Below are 6,322 nucleotides of genomic sequence, written 5' to 3'. Positions count from 1 at the left end.
CATCCTCTGCCTCTTGCCTGTAGAATTTTGGTTTGCGATCAGTAATTTGCTGATTTTAGATAGTTCAAATCATCCCCAGATCCCTGGTTCTGACACGGGACTTATTGAGGAATGTGAAACGAAGAAGATGTTTCAGGGCAAAAGAATCTCTACATTTATTTAAATGCAAAAGGTAAATATAATACATGAAATAAAGGCAAATGTAATAAACAGTGAAATTGACCGATCAACTACACAGAGGACAGTAATTAAATACACTATCAAATTAAACATAGGTTAAACACTTCTAGAAGCTAAACAGAAACTTTATTCCGGCTTCCTACCCTGCACTGTCACCATCAGCCTTCTCTTAATTGCTAGCCAGATTGGATACTTTGGGGTCTCGGGAGTTTAAGCTCACCAGTGGGGAAAAATGCGATTTTGAATTAGAGCTGTCTGTTCTCGCTTGCCGTACCGGTGCCTTGATGAAGGCTTTGGACTGTGTCGGCCTTCAGTCTGGGTTGAGTCCATTGATGCAGTAGGACGTGTTTTGGATTTATCAGGTGAGTACTTGGTCTTCCTTACTTTATGGTGGTTTTGCGGGCCGTTTCTCACCTCAGGATGTGCCTGAGGCCTTGCGGTGTCAGTCAGGTCAGAGGTTTTTGGACGTTGTCGGTTGTTTAGTCTGTAGGCCATGGTCGGTTACCATTCATTCCTCTGGTACGGAACAAGCCTGTGTCAGGAGTTTTCGGATTTGCTATTGGGATCCCTTTTCTAGAGATAGCAGTGCAAATAGCTCTCGGTTATATAGCTCTTTCGGATTCTTCTCCTGGAGATGGCTGTTGAGATCGCTCTCGGGATGGTAGCTCCTTGGGATCCCTCTCCGGGTTTTAGCAGCGGGGAGATAGCTCTCTCAAGTGAGATCGGGGTCTGCAATTATACTAATTGCACGCCTCTTATCTTTGCGCAAATCTGTGCTTGCCGTTGTATTACTGGTCAATACAGTGTGAAGCTGGAGGAACACAGCAAATCAGGCAACATCAGAGAAACAGTAAAGTCGACGTTTTGGGTCGCGACCCTTCATCAGGACCATCTCACTGTGTTACTGGTGTTCCGTTTGAGGTTAGTTGGCTTCCTGACAATTAAGGGTATGTGTAAATGTATTTTGATTGAGGTTGAATGCCCGATATATCTCTGAATGAATATTGATTGAAGTTGAATGTCGTGGTATCTGTATAGGTTTGATAGTGTCTGGTTTGGGGTACCCCGAGGGGTAAAAGTTGGTTTTCAGTCTAGATTGTTGGGTTTAGTCGATCTCTCAGAGCCGAGGTGTGGATTGGATTTTTGGGCTGAACAAAGATTCCAAGCAGCCACCTATGTTACTGTGTATTTTTCCCAGATCATAGCCCAGTTGTCCTTTATTTTCACTTTTAAAGTTGTGAAAAATCCGGTGTTTTGGTCCAGTATTTTAGATGATAGGGATTTTTGCTCAATTCTGCATGCCTTCAAAACAATTTTGTATCTAGTTTGCTAGCTCCCCTAGAGCCCATGTGATCTTGTCTTACTAACCAGTCTAACATGCAGAACTTCGTCGAATGCTTTGCTGAAATCCACATAGACAACATCTACCATTTTGCCTTCATCAATAGTCTTTGTCACCTCTTCAAAAATGTCAATCAAGTTAGTGAGATACGATTTCCCATGCATAAAGCCGTGTGGACTATCCTTGATCAGTCTTTGCGTTTCAAAATGCATGTAATTCCTGTTCATCAGAATCCCCTCCAACAACTTTCCCAAAACTAATGTCAGGTTCATTAGTCTATAATTCCTTGGCTTTTCCTTACCTTTCTTAAATAATGGCACCACATTAGCCAACCTCCAGTCTTCTGGCACCTCACCTATGGATATTGATGATACAAATATCTCAGCAAGGGGCCCAGCAATCTGAGCCAAAACTTTCAAAATTAGGAAACACTTTGTTGGATAAATTTGGTAGAAGCTTGGAACTGTCTTCCTCAAACAGCATTTCATGATATGTCAATGTTAATAGAAAATCAGACACGGATGGACTTTTGCTGACTCAAGGTACTCGGGGACATGGGGCATAGATCAGCCATGATTTCATTGCATAGTGGAACACATTTAATGGAATAAATCACCAACTCCTGGTATGATGGAATCTTACAGGCCGAGAATTCCAGATCTTGATAACTGTGTTGGTCCAGAAACATTTGAGCTCAATTTTGAGTCCAAAGGTTGTAAAATGCCAAATCAGAAGATGAGTTCCCACTGAACTTCGTAGGAATAGCACTGGAGGCTGAGGACAGATAGGTCAGAGTGAGAGTGGGTCAGAGAATTAAAATGACAAGTGACCAGAAGCTAAGGGCCCAGCTTGCAGAATACATGGACATTTACCACAAGGTGATCAGCCAATCTGTGTTTGATTTTCCCAATGTATACAATGAGCATTGAGTTTGGTCACTAAATTACATGAAATACAATTAAATCACTTTTCGCTTTCATCTCAAAAAAAAATATGGTGAAAAGCCATAGGAAATGTCCTTTATTTGCAGGGTGGGTTACATAATTGTTATAAATATTTCTTATAATATGGAAAAAATATTTTACAAGACAAAGAAAAACAACCATCAGAACATTAAATTCTATGCCAGTTTTTTTTTAGTATCAGCAGAAATAAACCTCACTCTCAGTGAGAACATGGTACAGTCCTAGATGTGACTAACAGTAAAATCCAACCCTGCAGTCACCGCAGAGCTCCACTGGTTCTCAGTGGGTTGGATATTTGATTAAATCCCTGCATAAATGTTCTGAGCAAGCAAACAGCCTCTCTCAAGTGTGAACTGTTTGGTGAATATCATGAATTCACTGTTTGGTGAATAACACCAGCTGCTGTTATCCTTACGACTATTGTGGGTTTGGGAGATAGTATTAAAATTTTATTAATTTGGAGACGTTCCTCTTGTCTCTGTGAATTAAACTTAAGTTTTTTTGCGATAGAAATTCACTCAAAAATAATTTCCAATATCACTCAAACTATGGAGAGAAGAATCTTTCATAATTGAATACAATTTTGCACGCACAATAGCTAGATCAATCAACATGCTTCTTGATGATGTGACAGAAGGATTTGGGATAGTTACAGAATCACTTCTATTTCTATTTAACGCAGTGTTAAACGCTTCATCTTACTCCCGTATAACTGGCACCTTTTCCTTTTTTACTGCACCAGTGGAAATAGATGATTCCCATATATGGTCATCTGCGGACAGGAATGTATTGTTCGGTTTAGTTTGTAAGCGATTTTGATCCTCTCTGTGCGAGTGTACTTCAGGTATGACAAAAACGCCTGGTTAGTGGGACAAGTACTTTGGAAAGTTTACTTTATTTTCTCTTCGAGCAATTATTTCTGAATGGGTAGTATAGCCTTCTTTTTGTGCTGCCCTATAGAATTTTCCACAGCAATGGCCGTGTCCCTTCCCATAATACCGAGCGGTCAGAAAAGTGTTCTGACCCCTTCTTTACGCAGCTGCTGAGAATGCGCGTGCTCCGGGGATGGGCGCGGGGTATTGTGGGCAGTTCCTTTGTTGCGAGTCGGACTCGGTGGAAGCGGCGGGGAGGGCGAAAGAGGCTTTGTCCCGGAGACAGAGGGATGTAGTAAACCTCGGGCCAAACGTGGACAAAGACAGTTTCAGAGGTGAGGGTGACGTCCCAATGTCACCGCAGCAGTTGACTGTGTGGCATCAAGAGACCCAGTAAAATTAAAATCATTGGGAATCGGGATGAAATCTCTGCCTGGAGTTAGTCCTTGCTCAAAGGGAGTCGGTTATGGTTAAGAAATAACACGGTGCGGAGCTGGAGGAGCACAGAAGGCCAGGCAGTATCAGAGGAGCAGGAAAGTTGACGTTTCGCGTCGGGGCCCTTCTTCAGAAATGCTTGTTTATTCATTTGTGGGCTATGGGTGGCGCAGAATGGCCAGCATTTATTGCCTGTCCCCAGTTGCCCTTGAGAAGGTAGTGGTGACCTGCCTTCTTGAACGGCTGCAGCCCACCTGCTGTGGGTTGACCCACAATACTGTAAGGGAAGGAATTCCAGGATTTTGACCCAGTGACAGTGAAAGAACAGTGATACATTTCCAAGTCAGCATTGAGAGTGGCTTGGAGGGGAACTTGAAAGGGTGGTGTTCCCATATGTCTGCTGCCCTTGTCCTTCTACATGGAAGTGGTTGTGGGTTTGGAAGGTGTTGCCTGAGGATCTTTGGTGAATTTCTGCAGTGCAACTTGTAGATAGTACATGCTTCTGCTACTGAGCATCAGTGGTGAAGGAAGTGGATGTTTGTGGATGTGCCAATCAAGCATACTGCTTTGTCCTGGATGGTGTCAAGCTTCTTGAGTGTTGTTGGATTTGCACTCATCCAGGCAAGTGAGGAGTATTCCATCACACTCCTGACTTGTGCCTTGTAGATGGAAGATAGGCTTTCCGGAGTCAGGAGGCGAGTAACTCCCCGCAGCATTCCTAGCCTCTGACCTGTTCTTGTTACCACTGCATTTATGTGGCGAGTTTCTGGTCAATGATAATCCCCAGGATGTTGATAGTGGGGGCTTCACTAATAGTAACACTATTGAATGTCAAGGGGTGGTGGTTACATTGCCTCTTGCTGGTGATGGTCATAGCCTGGCATTTGTGTGGTGTGAATGTTACTTGCCACTTGTCAACCCAAGTGTAGACATTGTCCACGTCTTGTTGCATTTGACCATGGACTGCTTCGGTATCTTAGGAGTTGCAAATGATGCTGAACATGTACTCACTGGCGAACATCCCGACTTCTGACCTTATGGTGGAGTGAATGTCATTGATGAAACAGCTGAAGATGGTTGTGCCTAAGACACTACCTTGCAGAACTCCTGGAGAGATGTCCTGGAGCTGAGTTGACTCACCTGCAACAACCATGACCGTCTTCCTATGTGTCAGGTATGATTCCAACCACCGAAGAGTAAGCCCATCGATTTCAGTTTTGCTAGCGCTCTTTGATGCCACACACAGTCAAATGCAGCCTCGATGTCACGGGTTGTCACTGTCACCTCTGGAATTTGGCTCTTTTGTCCATGTTTGAACCAAGGCTGTAATGAGGTCAGGACATGTGTGGCCCTGGAGGAACCCAAACTGAGCATCATAAAGAAGGTTATTGCTGAGCAGGTGCTGCTTGACAGCATTGTTGATGACACATTCCATCACTTCACTGATGATCGAGAGCAGACTGGGTTGGTAATTGGCCAGGTTGGATTTGTCCTGAGATAGTAGGAACTGCAGATGCTGGAAAATCTGAGATAACAAGGTGTAGAGCTGGATGAACACAGCAGGCCAAGCAGCATCAGAGGAGCAGGAAGGCTGACGTTTTGGGCCTAGACCCTTCTTCAGAAATGGGGGAGGGGAAGGGGGTATTGAAATAGGGAGAGAGGGGGAGGCGGATAGAAGATGGATAGAGGAGACAGACTGGTCAAAAAGGCGGGGATGGAGCCAGTAAAGGTGAGTGTAGGTAGGGAGGAGATAGGTCAGTCCAGGGAGGACGGACAGGTCAAGGGGGTGGGATGAGGTTAGTAGGTAGGAGATGGGGATGGGGCTCGAGGTGGGAGGAAGGACAAGTTAGGGAGGCGGGGACGCAATGGGCTGGTTTTGGGATGCGGTAGGGGGAGGGGAGATTTTGAAGCTTGTGAAGTCCACATTGATACCATTGGGCTGCAGGGTTCCCAAGCGGAATATGAGTTGCTGTTCCTGCAACTTTAGGTAGCATCGTTGTGGCACTGCAGGAGGCCCAGGATGGACATGTCGTCTGAGGAATGGGAGGGGGAGTTGAAATGGTTTGCGACTGGGAGGTGCAGTTGTTTAGTGTGAACCGAGCGTAGGTGTTCTGCAAAGCGGGCCCCAAGCCTCCGCTTGGTTTCCCCGATGCAGAGGAGGCCACAACGGGAACAGTGGATGCAGTATACCACATTAGCAGATGTGCAGGTGAACATCTGCTTGATGTGGAAAGACTTCTTAGGGCCTGGGATGGGGGTGAGGGGGGAGGTGTAGGGGCAGGTGTAGCACTTCCTGCGGTTGCAGGGAAAACTGCCAGCTGAGGCGGGGCTGGAGGGGAGTGTGGAGCGGACAAGGGAGTCACGGAGAGAGTGGTCCCTCCAGAAGGCAGATAAGGGTGGGGAGGGAAAAATGTCTTTGGTGGTGGGGTCAGATTGCAGATGGCGGAAGTGTCGGAGGATGATGCGTTGGATCTGGAGATTGGTGGGGTGGTACGTGAGGACGAGGGGGATTCTGTTTTGGTTATTAT

General features: G+C 45.5%; 1 protein-coding gene across 2 annotated transcripts in view; it reads left to right on the top strand.

The window, feature by feature from the left end:
* The first annotated feature begins 249 nt into the window (after positions 1 to 249).
* LOC109917788 (zinc finger protein 239-like) overlaps positions 250 to 6,322 on the top strand; it is a 15,478-nt gene continuing 9,405 nt past the window's right edge. Inside the window, exon 1 of one of the 2 annotated variants that reach the window (XM_048619489.1) lies at positions 250 to 542. The gene's annotated coding sequence lies outside the window, so the exon portion shown is untranslated. Of the gene's footprint in view, positions 543 to 3,596; positions 3,695 to 6,322 lie in introns of those variants that run through there. The other variant, XM_048619490.1, reaches the window with a different exon arrangement.

Source organism: Rhincodon typus, chromosome 43, assembly GCF_021869965.1.
Source record: "Rhincodon typus isolate 14 chromosome 43, sRhiTyp1.1, whole genome shotgun sequence".
Taxonomy (NCBI): domain Eukaryota; kingdom Metazoa; phylum Chordata; class Chondrichthyes; order Orectolobiformes; family Rhincodontidae; genus Rhincodon; species Rhincodon typus.
This window is presented reverse-complemented; position numbering and strand designations above follow the sequence as displayed.